Below are 23,016 nucleotides of genomic sequence, written 5' to 3'. Positions count from 1 at the left end.
ACTTTTCTAAGGCTTTCAGCCACAATTCTTCTTGCCTGTGCAGAAGAGCATGGTGAGGAGGATTCTGTTTCACCCTTCCCCATTTCCTTGCTCCTCAAATACCTCAAATGGAGCCTTGTATAAGGTAAAGCCAGAGAGCACAATGCTACCCATTGTCCAATCTGGTTATACTGGCAGATATCTATGTACAAGATAACGACAGAGTAATGCCTACAGCTATTACTGAAGCAGACATAATGCCTCTCAGAGCTCCTTACAATCACAATGAATAAGATGCAGCACTACCCCTGAAAAAGGTGCAAAGAATATTCCTCTGTGACCAGCACTGTTTAGAAGGACTTTGACCATTACCAGCTTGTTCTCTATAGAGTTAGCCACCATAGCAAAATAAAACTCCTGCTAGGTCTGCTGTAACTCCTACTGATTTTTCATTTAATTCAGTGGGCAATAGTGCAGTTCAATTTCCCCTGCCCTAAGGGGACAAGTAAGACCACATGCTGAAAGCTCACTTACAAAGATTTCTTGGGAACCTCATTCCCTTACTCCGCCCCTGCTGTGGCCACACAATATAGGCTCTAATTCAAACAGGGATTAACTGTGGGAAGCCAGATAGACTATGAGTGCCTCTACACATGCTATTAAAGTGACACAATGAACATCAGCGCATATTGCGCTGGGTTTATTGCTCCGGGGCACCGCATGTACATGTGCACCCAGGAGTGCAGCATGTTGAGCCAGACCGGAGGAGCCACAGTGGCAGGAGGTCCAGGGAGTCAGCCTGCCAGGCCAGGGCTGCTCGGACCTGGCTCAACATACTAAGGAGGGGCTGGCTGAAGCACAAATGGTGCTCCAATGCAGAGCTAGCCAGCAGGCAGCCTCTGCACTGAAGCGCCCTCATCCCCCAGCCAGCCCCATCAGCATCTACATGTGCGCTGCTGCACAGTAAAGAACTCCGCTGAAGGACAGTACTTGTAAATATGGAGGATTGTACTTGTAAATACAGAGTAAATTAGTTTACTCTATCCTAATAGCACTGCACATGTAGACGGTGTTTAACTGTGGAGTTAATTAAGCAGCTCTGCAGTAAATGTCTCATGTAGATATGCTTTGTGTGACCTAGAAATTCAAACTAAATTATCATTATGGATTTTTCTGGCCTTACAATCTATGAATTTGTATAGGACAGATCACAGCATTATCCTAAACATCTTGTGTTAGCATCTTCATCATTCATGCAAACCACAATCTCTTATAAGAAGATTTACAAAATTGCCCTTCTTTATACTTGCAGTTCCTGTTTAAGTAATGTACACATCAGGCTAACAAGACTTTGGAATACAAGATCCCGCAGTATGTGCTCTTTACACTGCATGAGTAATCTAGATGAATAATCTATATTTTGGGAATAATCAAAAATACAAATACAAAATGGGTAACACCTGGCTGAATGGTACTATTATAAGAAGGATCTAGAGCAGTGGTTCTTAAACTTTTTTTTCCGCAGACCACATGAAAATTGCTGAGGGTCTCAGTGGACCACTTAATAAACTTCTTTTTTGTTTTACAAATCAAAGCACACAACTCATATTTTAATATCAGTAGTCTTATTTTACAAGTACAGATATTCTCGATTGTTCCGCAACCTTTCTACGGACCATCTAAATGGAGCTCACGAACCAATGGTGGCCCGCGGACCACAGCTTGAGAACCTCTCATCTAGAGGTCTTGGTAGATCATAGACTCAATATAAGTCTGCAATGTGATGTAGCTGCACAAAAGGCAAATACAGTTTATGAGCTTGCAGTGTGATGCAGCCGCACAAAAGGCCAATGTGATTCTGGGTTGCATAAATAAAAGTATTAGGTACAAGACACAAGGGTCATGTCTATGCATGCAATTAATGTGCCTAAATTTTCTTTGCAGAAAATTCAGGCTCATTAAACTGGTCTGGGGCCCATTTCTACACATGCATCCCCATCAGAAGCAAACTGTGCCTGACAGGAACAGCCGACTCCAGGGCTGTTCCTGTCCTGCTCTGCCCCCATGCAGCAGCCAGAGGTAGCTCCAGGCTCCCCTGGGTGCCAACCCTGGAGCCAGCAAAGAGCACAGGGGCCTGTCCCAAACCCCATATGGTCAAGAGAATTGTTCTGGCTCAGCGGGGGTGCTGCTGCCAGCCACATGGGGATCCCAGTGGCTCTCCCAGCCATGTGAGGATTGAGTTCTGACCAACCTCCATGTGGCTGGGATATAGCACTCCCACCTGCTGGGACAGCTCTACCAGCTATGTGGGGATCAGGTCAGGACCTGATCTCTATGTGGCTGGAACACAGCAGTCTCAGCTGCTGAGACAGCTCTACCACCCATGTAGATATTGGTCTTGACCCGATCTCCATGTGGCTAAAACACAGCAGTACCAGCTGGTGGGACAGCTCTCCTAGCCATGTGGGCAGGGAGACAGCTGCCCCTGCAGTCAGCACAGCTCCCCCCGCCACCACCACCACATCGGGGTTTATCTAGGCAGCACAGTACCCCTGCTGCCTGGGCTGGCCAGAAAACAACTGCTCCTGGTCAGCATCTACACATGTGGTACTGTGGAGTAGCTAATGCGCTGTTGCTCTAGTACCTACCTGTGGGCATTTTTACACATGCTCCTGATGCAGCACCAGATGATTTTAATTAGTGAGCCATACTAATTAAAAGCACCCATGCGTCCCGTGTATGAGCAGCACACTGCACATCTGTGCTGAGAAAACGGTAGCAGTACACTCTGAACTAAAGCACATAGAACATGTCTTAGTTCAAAATGCACCACCACCATTTTCTCAGTGTGGAGGTGCACTGCACCACTGATACACGTGACTTGCAAGGCTGCCAGAGAGCATCAGTGTATGTCCTCCATCAGACATGATTAATCCAGTCTGGTCCAACACACTGGATTTCCAGCATGTCAGAGTAGGCTCCCCGCATGTTTGTAAGTATGCAGTATTTCCTGGTACTAGCCAATGGTGTATACGCCTAATTTACTGTACAGTAAGTCCCCTGTATGTTTAGTTGGTGATACTTTACTGCATATTATATTAGTCTAATGCACAGTAAAGCATCTTGTGTAGACATGCCCAGGAGGTGACAGTCCCTCTCTACTCAGCACTGTGTGAGTACTGTGTGCAGTTCTGGGCTTCACATTTTAAAAAGGATGTGAAGAAGTTAGAGAGGGTCCAGAAGCAGGTAACAAAGATGATCAAGGGCTTAGAAGGTGGGTCAAATGAGGAGAGACTGAAGAAGCTAGACATGTTCAGCTTAAAGAGGCATGATAAGAGGGGACATGACAATAATCTTCAAATACTTGAAGAGCTGCCATAAAGAAGAGGGAAAGCACCTTTTCTGTCTTGCTGTGGAGAAGAGGACGTAGACCAAGGGCTTGAAGTTGCAGCAAAGTAAATTTAGATTGGATATCTGAAAAAACTTCTTCACTGTGAGAATAGTGAGGCAGTGGAATAGACTGCCTAGAGAATTTGTGGACTCTCCATGAATGAAAGTCTTCAAGAACAGGATGGACAGCCACTGGTCAGAGACAAACTAGGCATAGATATGCCTGTTTTCTACTATGGGTATTTACAATGATTCTGGGCTTTGCTGGCTGCTTCTACCCCCACCATTCCCTTTTTTCTACTATATGCATCAAAGTGTTTTTAAGCATCCCCAGAGGCATTGGGTGTTGGCTACAGCTTAGGCTGGGAACTTCAACTGGGGTGTGCCAACTCTCCTGCTAGGAGAGGTTTCTGGCTAGAGGGTCCTGGCTAGAGGGTCTTGCCCCTCTACTCAAGGTTAAACCAACTGTCATGTTTGAGGTCAGGAAGGAATTTTACCCCATGGTCAGATCAGTATAGACTGTGGGGGCTTTTGCCTTCCTCTGTAGCAGGGGTGTGGCCCTCTGCCTGGGACCTCTTAGCAACATTTCATAGAAGCAGGACAACGTTGACAACATTTTATTGGACACTGGCTGCTTTGATTCTCCCGCTTTACCTGTATCAGGTTAGGGTGTTAGGTCAGGGTTGAGGGTAGTCTTATGTAGAGTTTAGATTACGTTTGTATGGGATGTTTTGGATAGGGATGACTGTCCCAGGTGAAGGGTTGAATGAGATGACCTCTGGAAGTCCCTTCTAGCCTTCTTTTTTGGACTATAATTCTATGCATCAGTAGAAGCATTAGGCGCAAAACAAAGGGGGTAATAATGCGTCTCTGCTCAGCATTGATTAGTCCTTGTCTAGAGTACTGTGTACAGCAGAGGTAGGTAATGTTTTTTGGCCGGAGTACTGAAAAACACCATAATACCTACTTCAGAAGGTGCTGGAGTGCTGGCATGGCAGAAAAACAAAATGAGGGCAAGGGGTACATGGCAGGATGCCCTGCTTGTGCCCCTTGCCCCCCACCCAAAGCCTCTGCCCCTTAGCCCTACTGCCCCTTCCCCCCAGTCCTACTGCCCGTTGCCCCCCACCCAAAGCCCCTGCCCCCCCAGCCCAGGCTCTGTGGCTGACAGCAGCTACCCTGGCTCTGGATGCTGCTGGAGCAGGGCTGCTCCCAGCAGGGCTTGCAGCACCCCAGCTACCTGCTGGGAGCTTGAAACAGCCCAGGCTCCATCGCTGGCATCAGCTTCCCGGGGTTGCCAACCCCTGGTGTACAGTTTTGGGCACCACATTTTAAAAAAGGATGTGGAGAAAATAGAGTGGATCCATAGGCAGGCAATGCAAATAATAAAGGCACTGGAATGCAAGTGATACAGGAGCAGTTGAAAAAGCTAAGCATGTTCAGTTTGCAGAAAAGAGCTGCTGGAAAAAAGAGAGAAAACACCTTTTCTCTCATACTGCTGAGAGTGGGATGGAGACCAATGGCTTAAAGTTGCAGCAAAGCAGGTTTAGATTGGATATCAGGAAAAATGTCATCACTGTTAGGACAGCAAGACAGCAGAATAGACTGCCTAGGAAAGTTGTGATATCTCCCATTATGGGAGGTGTTCAAGAGGAGGTTGGACAAGACCTGGTCTGTGATAATCAAAGAGTGTGCCACTGCTCTGTTATCATGGTATGTCCCATGATTCTGGGCTTTGCTAGTTGCCATACGGGACTGGGAAGAAATTTTTTCCTCTCTTGCTGCTACATGTGTCAGGGTCTTTTGTGTTTTGTTGATGGGTTTTATTGTTTGTTTGTTTTGTTTTATTTTTGCCTTCCTCAGAAGCATGAGTGTTGTCTACAGAGAAGGCTGGGGATTTTGACTGGAGTGTGCCAATGCTCCTGCTGGGAATTAAACCCAGAGGTTTCTGGCTAAAGGATTTTGGCCCTCTGCCCAAGGTCAGACCGATCACCATATTTGGGGTCAGGAAGAAATTTTACCCCATGGTCAGATTAGTATAGGCTATGGGGAATTTTGCTTTCTTCTGTAGCTACTTGGCCCTCTTCCTTGGATGTCTTAAGCGTATTTTAACAACTTAGCCCTCTTCCTTGGATCTCTTGAGCATATTTTAACAACTCTTGAAGCATCAGGACATTATCCCTTGTTTTTCCTGTGACAGGTCAGGGTGTTATGTCTCATGATTGTGTCAGGGTTGACTGTGTAGTTTGTCTAACAGGTTAGACAATGGATCTGTATAGGAAGGTTTGGATAGGGATGATTCTGATTCAGGCAGGACATTGGCTTAGATCAGTGGTTCCCAACCTTTTTTGCCGTGACCCTCTGCTGAGAGCAGTGTGTGGCGGCAGCCCAGGGATGGGAGCAGGGGAGCTCCCACCACACAGCACAGGTCATCATTTGTGTACAGCGCTGCTGGCATTGCCCCCGCAACCCTCATTTGGGTCACGAACCAAGGTTGGGAACCACTAGCCTAAATGACCTCTGGCCCTAAGATTTCTATGATTCTTTCCTTTATGTCCATCATGCCCATATAATACTGTTGTAAGAGAAACCCACTAGAATCCATGACCAGTATACTTCTTCCATGAACAAAAAATGAGGCAAAGCAACTTGCTAAAGGTCACACATGACATGAGTAACAAGGCAAGGACTTGAACTGGGTATCTGAGGGAATTTATACACATACTTTTTTTCCTGCAACATGCTGGAGATCTGCCACTTCAGAACAGACCCAATTAATCGAGTCTGCTCTGCATGGGAGCTGAGGTGAACTGCGCTGCACTGCATGCAGTTGTATAAGTGGTGAAATGCACGTCAGCACGCAGAAAAGGGCACTGGCACGCTTTTGAACTAAAGCACCTCCAAGGTGTTTTAGTTCAAAAGTGCACCACTGCCATTTTCTCAGTGCTGGCATGCATTTCGCTGCTTATACAACTGCAAACGTTGCAGCACAGGGCACTTTTCAAAGCACCCAGCACTGTGGCACTTGCATATGTAAAAATGTCCTGAAGTTCCAGGTTAGTACCCTAATCCCTGGTAAATTCTCTCTCCATGGTACTGATGCGCTTAGCGCATCTCCTATACTTAGGTCTTAGTAGTAATAATAAAACTCAAGTTATGTAGCTTCCTAGAAAAAGTACTGAAAAAATTAGTTTTTGAATACTGAAGTTCATATTGGATTTCATTTTTGAAAGAAACACTGAATGCCAACAAACGGTTTTTCTTTATTTCACCTTCATTCATGCTTTTTGAAGCACAGACAGTTTCAAGTGACATTATAAGTAGAGGTGGGTAATAAAAATTATATTTTTGGCCTGGGAAGCTTCTGCCCTACTACTTTAATCATATTGTTACTCAGTATATCTCATTTAGTTTCATTCTGAAGATTTCCAATATTGGCTACAATTTCTTTCTATGGCAAAGCCGTAGAAAGATAAATCCACCTAAGCAGCTTATGTCCCATATTGCTGGAAATCAGCCATAAATTCTGCATAGTCACTGAGAAAAAGGTTTCTGGAAAGCAACTGAACAGCATGCTACAGCACTGGTTTGAGAAAATGAAAGAGGTCACATACACTCAGCAGATGGCTTTCAGTGACAAGCAACTAAGTTGTATTTTCTCAGCCTGAGGTTTCTGGTTAAATGTTTACGTTGCTGAAGATAAACATAGCTTATGATTCCTAAAATACACTTTAAATACTAAATGTACATTTTTATCACAAACTTCTACCACCTCTTACACCCGTCTTTTTTTTCTTTTAATAGCTTTCACTTTCCAGCAAAAAGGTAAAGATTTTGAAACCCAATGTCAGAATGTTATCTCAACCTAGCTGTTTTTTAGTTTAGTGAAACTGAAAGCTCTGCAAATCTACAGGAATCCCCCAGAAAGTTTCTAATTGAAAAGGCTGCAGGAAAAAAAAGCTATGAAGGCAGCAATTTAACGGCATGAAGTTAGCCTTATGATTAGACTAAGGCTTCAAAAAATAAATAAACTGAATCAATGTCCCAAGATAAAAGTTTCCTTATCACTTTATAGAAAGTATCTTTTAGAAAGCAAAAAGAATGGAGAAACTAAGAAATTTTTCATCAATGGATTAAAAGGTTACAACAGCTGTATAATTTAAAACTCTTAGGACTGCATAATTGAATGTTATATGTCTATGAAAACTAACCAGATAGGCCCATAACGTACTTCTGAAACAGATGAAACTTGGAACAGTACAAATATGATAATATTAGAATGTAAATTTTAGACTGTTCTTTCACAGTTAAATTTTAAAGCACAATAATGAGAAAACTAGCCCTGAAATCTGATCTGATTTATCTCAGCAGTGTACAGTAGGCCCATGTGAACTGGCTAGTATTTGCTTTGGATTCGGATTCGGCTGATTCAGGGGACAGTGATTCGATTTGGTGATTCAAATCACTGTCCCAAAGCAATTCGGACTAACCTGATTCGGAGATTTGGCTGCTGCCAAATCTCCAAATCAGCCAGGCCCACCCCCCCCAGCCCAGCAATGGCTGCCCCACCTGCCCCAGTTCCCAGCTCTTTGGGAAAAAAAAGCCCCAGCTTACTGGCTGCTGCTGGGCAGCGAGCCAATTGGTGCTGCCCCCCACTTCCCCACGCTGCATGGGAGGCTCTGTACAAGCAAAATGACCCCGCCTTCCCTCCTCCAGCCCCCCATGGGTGCCCCACCCGGGTCAGCTCTGGCCCTTTAAGAAAAAAAAAACCGAGAAAAGCCCCATACTCACCATTCCTGACGGCAGGGGTGGGGGCGATCCCCACTGCCCTGCACCACATGGGGGGCTCTGCACGAGCCCCGAAGCTCCAAGGTCGCACCAGAAGCAGTGAGTCCTGGGGCTTTTCTCTGTTTTTTTTCTTAAAGGAGCTGGCCCAGGTGGGACACCAGTGGGGGGGCTGGGGGAGTGAAAGGGGAGAACGGGGGGTTGTGCAGAGCCCCCCATGCAGCATGGGGCAGTGGGGAGCATCAGAGATCACCCCCCACAGCACCCACTGAGCACCGGGGCTTTTTTTTTAAATGCTAGGAGCTGGGGCAGGCAGGGGCAGCCATGGTGGGGCTGGGGGACATGAAAGTGACACATCATTGCTTTTCAGATGTTGTGTCACTTCCATGTCTTCCTGCCTGTCAGATATTTAGCAACTGGTCTAGTCTTCTCTAATATTTTTCTAAGTAGCCTTGTCACCTTTCTGTCCTCCTCCCTAAACATAGCCCTGACACTTTTAAATACATCAGGAATGGAAGGTACTTAACATTACAATTGGAACCACGAATAACATACTTTGCCATTACATGTAGGAGGCAGAACAAAAAGAGTAATTAGTATGGAACATGAAATGTACAAGGAAGTTCCCCTTAAAAAAAGAAAGGCTATTAATGGGTTTATCTAAACTTAAAATAGTGAACTCTGGCAAGCATGGCTAATGACCCTAATTAAGTCAACAAAAGTTTATTCTTTAGTGAATTTTGCTATTGCCTTTACCTCCTCCGTATTTGAGTAGTCCACTCCTATATCACATTGCTTCAAGCAAGATCAGAATGAGGCTTTTTCTGTTTCATTTCTGTAAAATGGGATAACTGACGCCAGCTTCCTCCCAGGGCACTGCATTTATTAGTTCATATTTACATAATACTTTAAAATATAAATGCTATGTAATTACTATCATTGCTAGTCAACCAAAAGTGAGTAAAATATCTTGAAAGTATTTAATCAAGATAAGGTTTTAGGATCATTCATATTCAGGAAAATAGAAAGAAAAGGGTTTCTCATTACCTTATAAATGAACTGTGGGACTATAAAAAGCCCAGGTTTATAGAGGGAACAAACATAGGGACATGTTTAGATTATTCCTAAAATACTAACCATGGGAACCGTGTTTACTCAGTGATTTTAAGTCTTTAAAAAGTTAAGAGGATGAAGGAACAAGTCTTTAGTTAGTAGCTTAGGAACTAGCTGTAAACACTAAAATTAACCTCTTGGATGTATTTTATTTATTCAAGTCACCTTGACAGTTTGTCACACCCAGAGCTTTCTTAGCAACAACACAATTGAAAAGCCAGGTTTCAGCTTCAGGAAACACAGACCTGGTATTATGTATATGTGCTGCATATGAGATTAGGAAAATGCCCAAACAAAAAGACATTCTGAATATTATGCTGCCTAATTTGAAGTAAGAAGGTTAGACAATTGTATTCTTCTCATTTTCACAACATGTTGCTTAGGAGAAGCAGCATATTTTCTACTGCTAGAGCAACCAATAAAGAGGAACAAGATAAATTGCTGCCTTCTCAATAAGCAATGAGCACCATTTTTTGTAGTAACTGAAAGTCTTATTATTTATTTATTTATGAGATTTATATGCTGCCCTTTCCCCAAAAAAAGTTCAGGGCAGCTTACAATAAGAGAAAGAGAACAACTTAAAAGGACATTTATCATAAATAACACATTTTAAAAAATGAAGCAGAGATCCAGTAAACAATGTCTCAGTCTAGTTATGGTTGCTAAATGAGTGTCTGAAGGTCTTGCAGTGCTTACAGAAGACTAATCTAATGAGCAGTAAAGCGTCACTGTCTACACATATGTACATTTATTCTGCAGACTAATTTACTGCAGAAAAAATACAGGTAGTAAATTAACTGCACAGCAGATACTGAGCAGTAGCCCCTACACTAGGGGGCCAGAAGGGACAGGGAAACTCCCCCAGTCCTTGCACTACTCAGCTGCCTCCAGGAGCTGGGAGCCAAGCAATACTGGGATGGGGTAGCTCTGTGCCCCCACTGTCCTGGCACTGCTCAGCTCCCCAAGGAAGCTGGGAGCTGAGCAGTGCCAGGACTCAGGAACTTCCTGCTTCCCCATGCAGCCCAGGGGTGGCCAGGAACAGTCCCAGTCTGTGGCACGTCCCAGTCATCTCCGGACTGTGTGGAGAGTGCTCCATGCAGCCCTGGGCTGGCCAGGAACTGCCCCACTTCTGAGGCAAGCCCTGGCCAGCCCTGGGCTGCATGGAACACTTTCCATACATCCCAGAGCTAGCTGGGACCTGCCCCAGAAGTGGGACAGTTTGCAGCAAGCCCTAGGCTGTGTGGGGAAGCTCAACTGGGCACAGGGTTTGTCCCCATGTGCATGGGGTGGGAGAGCTCTGCAGCAGAAGCTGTCTCCCAGCCCTGTGTGCACGATGTGAACAGGGTGAGGAGAAAGCTGATGCTACAGTCCACAGAGCTCTCCTGGCCCTCTGTACATGGGGACTGGTCCTGTGCTCCCTGCCATCCCCCAGGCTAGCATCCACAGGAAGCCTGGAGCTCCTCATGGCTGCTGAAGGGAGGCAGAACAGAGCGGGAGCAGACCTGTACTGGATGCATCTACACATGCAGGCACGCACGCTTGCAGCATGCCTGCATGTGTAGCGGCACAAATTTGAGCCCAGGAGTTTTGCCTCAGTGCATGTGCCCAGACACGCACTTTGGTGTGGGGCAAACTCTGCCACTTGGGGCAAAATAAACCTGCCCAGCTCCTCCCAGATCTGCAGCTAGGGGGAGCTAGAGCCTGGGGTCAGCACCTGTGCTGGCACCAGCAGTATAAAAAGCTGCCCTGGCAGGTAGCTCAGGGGCTACTTGCTCTCAAGCGCTTATGGGGCCCAGCCAATTGGTAACTGGGCAATGTTTTATTGATATATTTACAAATTTAAGGCAATTTGGAAGCCTACCAGTTCCTCTATCATCATAATAAAATAGATGTTAAATATCTATACAGTTTGGCTTTAACTTTTGGCTTTTTTGTCATAGAAAAATCAGAGCTGCACCTACCCCCTTTGTTCACCAGGATGTGCAGCGCCGAGCAGCACTGATATGCCAGTGCCCTGCCCCTGCCCTTGGCCCTCACTCTCAACCCACAGCCTGCCCCCACCCCAGGCCCCTCACTCCTGACCCACAGAGCCAGGTACATGATTGAGATGTTTATGGGGGTGGCTTGGGGGTGTGGGGTTTGTGGGTGGATTGTGGGGGGGACTGTGGGTGTGGGAAGGTGTATGGGGAGCTGCTCAGGATGCCTGGGTCACCTGCCTGCCACAGGATGTAGCCCCCCCCACAGCTCATCAACTGCCCCCCACCACATAGGGCCACAGCTCCCCTGCACAGGGGCTACAGCACCCCAACAGGGGGGCTACAATCCTGCCTGCAGGGCCCACATGCGCCCCACCTGGCCCCAGCCCCACCCCCAACTTCCCGCTGAGCCCCCCCTGCACTCATCGGCAGCAGCTCACCCAAGTGGCCCCAAGCTGCACAACAGGACACAGCGCCACACAGCACCCTGCTGAGCCAGGTTGCACCTGCACAATATGACAGCAGCAGTGCGAGTGCTAAGTAGCCGGTGCTGAGCCCCACTGGCCCCCGCTGCCTCATGGGGGGACTGTGCCATGAAACCACAAGCAGCCCCAACAGCCGCTGCTGCTGCCAATGAGTGCGGGCCATGTGGGGGGGCAGGGGCCAGGTGGGGACTGATGGGGGACTGGAGCTGCATGGGTGGCAGGCAGGGGACTCACCCTTCCCGAGCTGCATCCCACCCTACTTACCTGGCACAGAGCCCAGGTCCAGTTTCCTGCCGCCTGCACTGCTGCTTGCCCTGCATGGGCGGGCAGCGTGCATCAGCACTGGGGCAAGGGCCACCTGTCATATTGTGTAGGTTTGGCTGGCTACCAGAGTATCTCTGTGGAGGACCTGGGCCTCCGGTTGCCTCAGGTCACATTCTGGGACTGTGCCCTGCACCGCTTTTTTCCCCTGGGGTATTTTTTGATATCTGGATCTCCAGGTATCAAATTCTGACCCCACACTGCAAATATGCAACATGGGGAACGTTTTTTGTTCCCTTCATACCTTTTTCAGCAGCTCAGACTGGTTTGGGATGCTGCAAGAGGCACGGGCACACTCATCTGGATGCACTCATTGAGAGCAAAAATGCTCCCAAGAGAAAGCACATGTGGACATGTTCCCAGGTAGACTTACTGCACAATATTTTTACTGCACAGTAAGCCTACTAGAATTAATAGCATGAGTAGATGCGCCCTAAGGAGCAATTGCCAAAAATGACAGTTCCTTATATTCAACACATGTTTAATTTGTAGAGAAAGCCATACTATGCACAAACCTCCTATCAAGATTATCATTTTTTGGCAGGATGTTTATGTATTCTAGAAATATAAGTAAAATTGCTACATAGCATCAATTTTAAATATAAATGATGCATACTAAGAAAATGTTATATCCAAGATTATCTCAGTAACTCAAAACCAATGCCTACTTGTAAGTGAACCACTGGAATTCAACAGCATTAGCAATTTTGATACCATTAATATGGCTTATATGTATATGTAGCCATATCAAGTGAAACCTACATGGCATTAATATCCACTTTCTAAGCACCTAGAGGAGAACAAAATGAACAGGAACATCCAGCATGGATTCACCCAAAGCAAGTCATGCCTGACCAACCTGCTTTTCTTCTATGATAAGGTGATGGGCTCTACGGATGGTGGGGAGATGAGTGGATGTGATCTACCTTGACTTTAGCAAGGCTTTTGATACTCTGTCTCTCATAACATTCTCATTAACAAGCCAAATAAACATAGATGCCAAAAATACTGTAAAGTGGATACATAATTAGAATCATCACACTGAACAAGTAGTCATCAATGGCTCAATGCCTAGTCAGGAGGTATCAAGTGGGATTCCCCAGGGGTCTGTCCTGGGTCCAATATTGTACAGTATCTTTATTAATAATGCTGATGATGGGATCAAGTGTATGCTTATCAAATTTGCAGATGACACCAAATTTGGTGGAGTCATAGATACTCTGGAGAGCAGGGCCAGGATTCAGGATGACCTGAAATAACTGGAGAAATGGTCTGCAATCAAGCAGCTGAGATTCAGTAAAGGCAACTGCAAAGTCCTGCACTTGGGACAGAATCACTGCATGCAGAAATACAGACTGGGAAATGAGTGGCTAAGCTGCACTACTGCAGAGAAGAACCTGGAAAGTTACTGTAAACCATAAGCTGAATATGAGCCAATGGTGCATCTTGTTGAAAAAAAAAAAAAGCCAACAGCGTACTGGATTTTATTAACAGGGGTGTCACTTCCAAATCAAGGGAAGTGGTTCCTCTGCTCTATTCAACATGAATGAGGCCTCACCTGGACTACTGTGTCCAGTTTTGGGTCCCACACTTCAAGAAAGATGTGGACAGTTTAGAAAGAGTCCAATGCAGAGCAACAAAAATTATTAGAGGCTTGGGAGGCAAGACTTATGAGAAAAGGCTGAAAGAACTAGGGCTATTTAGCTTGGAGAAGAGAAGACTATGGGGGGAATGTTATAACAGCCTTCAAATACCTGAAGGATGATTATAGAGAGGATGGAGATGGGCTTTTCTATGTCACTGTGAGGGACAGGACTAGGAGCAAAGGCCTTGAGCTGCATCAGGGTAAATTTAGTTTGGAGATTAAGAGTAACTTTCTGACTATAAGGGTGGGCAAGCATTGCAACAAGCTACCTAGACAAACTGTGGAATCTACATCCTTGGAACTTTGCAGGAACAGATTAGACAGACACTTGGTTCAGAAGGTTTAGTCAGGCATGATCCTGTGCCAGTCAGCTGGCTAGCACTCCCAGCAACAGAAGCACACCAGAGTCTTGAAGAACTCTGGTGTGTTCCTGAGGCTAGGAGTCCAAATCAGCTGACTGGCCCCCTCAGCCACAGGACTGCACTGGAGTGAAGGGTTCCAATGCATTCTGGGGGCTGGAAGCACCCCTCAGCTGACTAGGTCTTTGACCAAGGGGTGTACCAGGGGCCTGACTTGCTACTTGTCGGTGCAGAGGGAGCCTGAGATCATGATCCAGAGCTCCTCCTATACCCGCATTCGGGCACAATTGGGATCGATCCCTGATCCCACATCTCCTGCCATGTATGTGGCATGGCAGAAGGCACGATTGTTGGGATGGCAGATCAAATCCCATCCTTTAACTGAAAGTCTGTCAGTGGCCTTGGTAACCTTGGCTTTTTTCCATAGTTTGATACTAAATACATACAGCATTTAGGTTCCCTCTCAATCTTTGATCTGTAGGATCCTCTGTGGGATTGATTTCTGCCTACCTGAAATATCATTTCTCCCACAGCATGAGCTCCTATGGCAGCTACATTCCACTGTAAAAATGATCTTGTCATCCAACACTGAAAGGCTTGTGACATCAGGAGACAATTTCATGAGAGCTTAGCCAAGACTACAGAACACTTTACCATCAAAGATAAGAATGACAGTGGATCTCTGTCACTGCATTTTGCAAGTTTATACAGACTGATTTCTTCATCCTACCTTTCCATCAATAGGTGTGTCCCCTGCTCTCTCACACACACTCACCCTTGTTCTAACTAAGCACCTGTTTTTGACATCTGGGAAGAGAAGCATGTATTGTATCTTTTAAAAATATTTAGCTGGTAATTACGCTATGGTAATGGGTACGAATATGAGAAACTAGATAGAAGGCAAAAATAACTTTAAAGATAAAATTTGCTCCTCAATTTATTTCAGTCCAGAGACCTGAAACTGAGGTCACTGTGGCTTTTTGTACAATTCAGAGAGAATCTGCATCACTTATAGAGGCAGTGGTCCAGTCAAGCAAAAGATTAACATGAACTAGTTCAGGATAGATCTTTTGCCTCTTCAAGTACCTTGCACAGGAGTGAAGTTCATAAGTCCCACAGTCCAGAAGTCTCTATGGAACATAAGCATTCACATACTGTTGTATGGTATATGGTAAGAAAATTTACATAGAAGAATTACTGAAATATTATTTTACAAGAGGCAAAAATCAACAGAACTTCTTGTATCTTAGATGTCTGCTTTTGAAGACACACCAAAAGTTGCAATAGAAACCATGTTGGTTTTAGTCTGTCTTGTAGAAATCTGTGCTGACAGTAATAAAAGCAAGGAAAAGATTTATTTTCCTGATCAAATAAATCCAATATCTTTCTTGAAAAAAAGGCTAAACAAATATACATGGATATAGAGTTATATCAAGGTTCTGAGAAGAAATAAAACCATCAACACAAGTATTTAAAACCATTTTAAAGAAATTTCTTCTCATACTATTCAATTACTTACAAATAAGGAATGGGCAACAGATTTTGTCCATCTAAGTAAATCTGCGCTTTTCATTATAAAAATAAAAGTGGAGTCATTTATATTTTTGGTGGTTAGTTTTGGGTTTGCAGCACCGTGTTTCGTCCCAACATCGTCATTAAGCAGCAAGGAAAATAAGTTTCATGCTTTCTTTGGAAACAACTAACTAGGTTCTGCCCTGTAACTTACAAGAGTTCAGCGTAGTACCTTACTATTGTTTCCAGTTTTCCAAAGAAAAAGCTTAGTGGCTTACGTTCTTGATCAAATAACATAATGTACAACAGCAAGCTACTCTTTGTAACTATTCACTAACTACACTTCAAGACCACTCAGTAAATGTCTCCTTAAGGAAGAAAAAAGGCTAAGAAAATAGATACTATTACAACCAGGCCTGCTATGGTTGAGTCAGCATTTCCATTAAAAAATCCATTGCTGAGGTTTTTTTTAACCAAGTCAGTGAAAATAACCTCAAGTTGAAACTTGGCACAAAGTGCAATTAACTTCTGGTTTAAAAATTGAATAAAACCATCTCAGGTAATTTTAAGTTAGAAAATGGCAAAATCAAACAGGTTTTCCTCTTGTTTCAAATGCCTGAATCCCCTAAAATAATGTTTTGTTCTTTAAAAATAGAATATCAACACAGTATCAACTTAAAACATCATAATTTAAACTCATTATTAAGATCAGAAAAATACTTATTATATAGCCATAGAAACTCCTGCTTTTATATGAATGTTGGTATCGCTGTTGTATGGTAATATTTTAACACCTCATTCAGGACTCTTATGATGCACCAAGTTAGTCATCCACTAGGATCCATAATAGAATACAATATAGCTTTCCAAATTTATGCGGTTTTGTGCTGCTGAGTAAATTTGTTTAAAACAGACCAAAAAACCCCACTATTATTCTGCATCAACACTGTCCACAATATAGGCATGAAAATTCCTGTATAGTAGGATTTGTCTTCAAGGTATCAGTTAGCTTGAGCTGCATGCAAAGGACTCCATGCCAGGTAGCTCTAGTTCAGTTCTAACTGAATGAAAGAAGCCATGCTGAAATGCAACATGGGAGCTACACAGTAATTTTATTGGCAGCACGGAGTCACTGGATTATTAGAATGACTGGATTAGTATCTGATGAGTTGCCATAACTTAAGCTTCTGCATCCCCCTTTCATTACTAGCAGCACTTAAGCTACAACTCCCATCAGTTTTCACGTACCTTGAGTGTAAAGCCCCACTTAATATGAGCTACAGCAGTGGTTCTCAATCTTTTTTGCACCAGGACCCATTGGTAAACATTGATAGCCAGTCCCAACCCAGTGCCCCTCACTCCCGACCCACTGCCCCCACCTCCAGGCCCCAGTCCCCTGGTGTGGGGTAGGGGGTTGGTGTGTGGGGCATGGGGGATCCCAAGCAGCACCTTGCAGGCTTGAATTCTGCCAGCCTGCAAGGGAAAAGCCACTGTTTCCCATGTTTTTCTTCTTTAAAGGAGAATTCATTTTTAAAGTTTGTTTGTGACCCTTTTGCATATTCTTGTGACCCACTTTTGAGTCATGGCCCACAGGTTGAGAAATGCTGAGCTAGAGGTTATGAACAGGAGCTGGTTATAGGTGAAATTTGATCTAACAATACAGCAAACAAGTTCACAGTCTCAGTTCTGATCTGATCTTAGATGGTGGGGAGGGCGGGACGGAAGGTGGATGTCTGTTCCATTTTAGTTTGGGTCAAAGTGAGAAAAAGTATAAATTTATGAAGTTAAGAGTTAGAAAAATAAGCAAAAAAAAAATCCTATAGAAAGCCTACCACAATACCCAAAATAAATGCAATAGACAAGTACTTATAGGGTGCCTCTACACGTGTATTTAAGTGCAACTAAATTTAATGCAGATTAAGCTACTGTGCAGTAAGCAATTTTGGTAGGTGTCTACATGTTCAGTGACTTGGCACCAGGTCTGTCCCTGATCCTAGTCAGGATCCTTTGCATTCATGGAAAAGCTGGTAAAATTTCCGTAGAAATTGTCCCAGCTGAAAAGAGACCAGTAATTCACATAAACCAAGGCGTAATTCTTTTTCTGCAGCATCTGCCATATGGATACAGAAGGTCATTGACACTTCCAAGACCCATGCCATGAGTTACAGTGACAGTCCTTAACTTGAAATTCCCCTGGTTTTGCTAGTTTGTATCATAATAATATTATAAATGGCTTACATAGATTCTGCACAGCCGGTCAAACCAATGTGCACAAATGAAAGACTAATCCTCCTAAAATAACTAAACAGCATGTAACAAATAATGAAATATAATTCTACAAAATCTGGTGAAATAATAATAAAGAAACTATATTAATATAAACTGTTGCATACCAATTAATATTTATGTTCTGTACATTAACATTTATAACAACATCTCATGCTAAAATGATGGCATGAGCTAATGACTAGATTCTGCAGAGATGGGAGTATTATAAAGAGATAAGAGGGACAGAGACAGGGCTTTATTGGGGAGCAGTTTGTGCTGTAGGGTTTTGCTCTTAGGCAGATTTTGTGGCTTAGTGGATATAACCAGAAAATTAATTTGTTTGGACAAATAAGAGTCCAAAAAAAGAAAGAAAGAAAATCACACCTAACTCCCTGACCCCAACCCTGTCCCCAGCTCCCTACCTCTCAAACCACTTTTACATTCTTTCCTGAACATTTTTAACTAATGTAAATGAAAGGCTGTTACAGAGAACTAGTTGCACCTTTGCTGCCTCTTCTATTCTCTGTGACTGTACTTCCTTCAGTTACCTGGCCTTTTGTCTTTATCTGTCCTGCTGTGGATTCCCACAATTCTTCTACTGTTAAACTGCTACAGGCATCCCCCATGTACCAACAATGATTACTCAGCACACCCAACTGGAAATGGTCTCTGCAGGTGTTTCCTTTTGGATCTTGTGACAAATGGTAACAGTAAACGGACAGCTTTCTTAAAAGAAACTATTGTTTAATCCTGCCATTAGGAAGATAAAGCATACAAGACGTTTTTAAAAAAATAATACAAGAGTCTATACTTATGTCTACCTTACCTAAACTGGTTGAAGTCTTTTTGATTTGCTTAAGTCATAGGCTTGGAAAACAACTGTACAGCTTTGGAACCAAGGAAGCAGCATCCTTACAGTTTAATAGCTTGGCATTGACCCTTGCTGTATTTACCCAAAGATTACTTACCTTGTGATATAGTGATGATTTTTTTTCTAGCTCTCTAACAGCTCTGCTATTAAATAAATTAATATGTGCACAGAGTGTACTTTCCCATAAATCAATATAGTTTTACAGTATTTGTCTTATTAGCCAGAGCACACAGTGTTCATAATTATGGATCAGCTATAAGTCCTTCACATAGATTCTTAAAAAATACTAGATCTGTACTGTATAATTAACCCGGGTGAAAAATACTTTGCTACTAAGATCCACATAAAACAAATACCTATGCCAAAGCCAAATATCTATGATTTAAAGAAATGGCACAGTTGCACTGTTTGTTAGGTTTTTAATCAAAACAGGATTCATATTAAAATATAAAACTTATCAAGAGTGGTATATATTCACTTTCCTAGCTTACTGTCAATAATTAAACTCCTATCAGTGGATTTGCAAGACTGAGAAGCAGCAGAGCCACTAATGTTGTTTATAGACTCCAGCAGAAGCACTGAAGCAAGCTATACACAATTCATTGTTGGAAAGATTTTCTTGAAATTGAAGTAACTGGATTTTTCAAGGCCTAGTTTATATCAAAGAATCTAAAATGAACTGCTTGGATAGATAGGTCCTTAATGAATAAAAGCTTGTCTAAGTCTAAAATTAGAATTCTGTGATATGACTCACAGAGAAGCCTGCAACAAAAACTAGGATAAATCATTTGTTTTTACAAGTGTAATTTACAAAAAGTATTTTCTAACTAGAAATAGTTTAGGACAAAAATTGTTAGTAATGGTTACGTGCTATTTTTGCATGCAAGTTTTAATCTTTCAACTACATACTTTGAACTCAAAGAGTAAATAATGGTAACAAAATTTCTAATTTTCACAAGAGTGGTAGATTTTCCCCAGTAAAATGTCTTTCCCTTTACACTATAGTATAGCTAACAGAGGACACATCTACATGGCACATTTACTGTGGAGCTGCCTAATTAGCTCGGCATTAAACATCTCTGTGTTAGGGCACACAAAACTAATAAACTCAGGAGCAGACTAGTACTTCTGAATACAAGTACTAGCCTGCTCCGGAGTTTTTTTGTGTGCAGCAGTGCACATGTAGACACTAGCCCCACACTGACGTAACTCTGGGCCCCAGCCAGCCCCTCCCCTCCCCTCCCCTCCCCTCCGGACACTGAGCCTAGCTGAAGCAACCCTGGGCTGCTACTAGCTAGGACTGCTCCAACTGGGCTCAATGTGCTGTGCACAAATAAACTCTGCAGCAATATACTCTGGTGCTTTTGCTACCAGGTATCCCATTTGAATGTGCACCCAGGGGCAAAAAACTCCAGACCAATATGCTCCAGAATTTATTTGTACACATTAATTGCACACATAGACATGCCCTGAGACTTTTAGTGTTCTGTTTTCATACCTTATTAATTAGTAACTGAGGACAAGAGCCATGTTGTTTTCTAATTTCCAGTTCCTCTATTAAGAAAAGAAAAACCCTGGAGCTGAAAGTCCAAAAAAAGAATAGTATTTAGGGTGCACAATATCTGTTGTAAATTCACCAAAAACAAATTAAACATGACATGAAATGTAAATGGTTCATTACAGGAAGATGCTTGTATAAAACAGCTTTATAAAGGTACAGTTTAATTTTATTATGTGTAAAATGAATTGTACACAAGTCAACTTACAAATGTAAATGAAATTGATGTCACAGAGCTGATGAGTACACAACATCAAAACCTGCCTAAAAATAAAGAGCATATCAACTTGATTTGCAAGACTGGGACTTTGTATTTCAAATGTATAATCCCCCAATTCTACATCAAAGACTCAACCTTATTGCTAAACTCCTTTAGTTTTCAGCATCCCTGGAATATATAGCTGGGGTTTTCAAAAATAAATATAGTTATTCAATTTTCATTCTCATCCACCTTCAGACCTGATGCTTAATTGCTTTCACTTAACAGTCCTCAAACAACACCCCCTTAAACTTCACCAACAAAAATTTACCAGTGTATGGCAATATTTAGCATCTCTGAATATCAAATATGTTTTAGTTTTAGAACTGTACCGGTTCTTGTCAATAATAGTGTGCAAGGCATATCCTTCTCGTTTAAATATTTTTTTACTCCCCTTTTTATGTCTTTATTTTCTTAAGAAAAAATATTTCTATTTTCAATGTAAAACATCCCATAAGAATGAACCAAAACAAGGACACAGCACTGGTAGAATTCTGATAATTTGTAATCTAGTATAAGCTAATAATACTTATAACAATAACAAATCCATTACTCTAGTGCTTTGTACTCTGCTGTTGCCAAAGCTAGTCTTCCAACCAGAAAAAGGAAAACAAGTTAACCAATCACCCCCAGTCTAAGAGCTCTGCTATCATCGTAACTGAGGGTAGGAGAGAACTAAGAAAACTGAATAGGAACACATTGATCTGTGTACTCTGCAGTTCATCCTGGGAGAAAAAGCTAAAGAACAGGATAAAAGTGAAAACAAATCAGTAGAAGAAGGAAATATTTTTAAACCTGCTCTGAGGAATTTATACATAATGGACATTTTTTTAAATTAAAAAAATCAATTTAAATAAAACATCAGACAAATGCTTCCCCTTTAATTGCACTATGCTAAAATGAACATTTCATACCATATACTACACTGACACTGAACTCCTGGTGAGGAGTGTATACAGTACAAACCAATAAACCCAGGATAGAATATATTTTTTTAGTGAACTATTTTTGTTGCTCCATACCATAAACCATTTCAATACAACATGACCCTTTAGTAATTTCTAGGACTCATTAAAAACAGTTTTGATTATCTTTTCCAAAACTTTCTCCTAGTTTGTTTTTTTTTAGCAAAACATGTCTATCTCTGCATAGATTTAATTGGATCTATGATTTCAGTGAGTCAATACCAGATTGCCATTTCTCAAGCTAGTTATTTAGCATTTTCTGTACATATGGAAATCAATTTCACAATGAGCCTTGGCAGCTCCCCTTTCTCTAGTTTAATATTTAACCTGGTTCTGTTTGGCTACAGCTCAAGCCTAATAAGTGAAAATAATTGCTTGCTTTTCCTTTCTGTTTGTTTTGTTCATGACTTTCTACACAGTTCCAAGGCTGTAGTCTCTTTTTCTCTACAATGAATGTACCTGGCTTTCTTAACCATTTGTAGCAGGCTTGCCTTTTGGAGCTTGGGTTGAGTCCCAGGCTTGAAATCTTGCTGTTTTGATTGGTGGAGCCCATCCACCAGTCAGGAGGCAGCAAGAGGAGTTAAGTAATGCCCCTTTCCTGAGGGGAGGGGGAGAGGAACCCCCTCCCCCTCCCCCTCCTCCAACCTGATTGAAGATGGAAACACTCAGGTCCAGAAGACTTGAGGGGCAGAGCCCTGGAGTGTATAAAAGGAGCTGCATGCCCAGCATGAGGGGAACACATCCGGGACAGAGAAGAGAGAAGAGCGGGGCTTAGAATAGCTGAGGATTGTTGCTCAGCAGGGCGAAGCAGTAGCCCAGAAGTGCCCCTGAAGACTTCCATCAGCAGGGAACAGTGGACGGCTCCAGCAGCTAGGCTCCAGGTGGGCAGCACGGCACATGGCATCCAGACCCTGGGAGCTGCATGAGGCAGGTCTGCAACCTCTGGCATGTAGCCAGAGACACTGTGCACAGGCCGGTGTACTGAGTAGGACTTTTGGAGCACTTAGGCGGCTCAGGTCTTCAACCCCAGGAATGAGGCTGGAAGCTCCATGCAGGAGGTGATGCATGGAGGGTCCGGGAGAGGACTGAAGCTGGTGCTGCACGAGGCAGCCCCGGCCTCCGACCTATAGCAAAAGGTTGCCAGGGAGCCAGACAGTGCTCGGGCTACTGAGGCAGCAGACAAGGCCAAGCCAGAGGCCCCAGAAGCCCTGCATAGAGGAGCCCGGTTCCAGGGGACAACGACCCACACAAAGCCCACTGCAGGTGAGAGAGTAGCCTGGTGCAGAGGATGAGGGCCACCCTCCAGGCCTGGGAGCTGTGAGTTGCAGGGAAAAGAGGATTTCCACAGGGGAGGGGGAGTCACCCCCTGGTTAGTTAAGGGCTCCTGAAAGGGCTCCCGGACCCTCTCCCGGTCCCACTGGGAGGGCCCCCCGAAAGTTACCAGCTTCCTTATAGGGCTTGGGAAAAGCCCAAAGGCATGGGGGTTTCCCTTGGAATTATATTTATTTTGGGGTTTATCTGTTTCAGATCAGA

General features: G+C 43.4%; 1 protein-coding gene across 1 annotated transcript in view; it reads right to left on the bottom strand.

Moving 5' to 3' along the window:
- Window positions 1-23,016, bottom strand: part of SYNE1 (spectrin repeat containing nuclear envelope protein 1) — a 631,505-nt gene that overhangs the window by 572,559 nt on the left and 35,930 nt on the right. The window lies entirely within an intron of this gene.

Source organism: Gavialis gangeticus, unplaced genomic scaffold (assembly GCF_001723915.1).
Source record: "Gavialis gangeticus isolate Ggan-Ray unplaced genomic scaffold, GavGan_comp1, whole genome shotgun sequence".
Taxonomy (NCBI): Eukaryota; Metazoa; Chordata; order Crocodylia; family Gavialidae; genus Gavialis; species Gavialis gangeticus.
The sequence above is the reverse complement of the archived record's forward strand: the minus strand, read 5'-3'. Positions and strand labels throughout refer to the sequence as shown.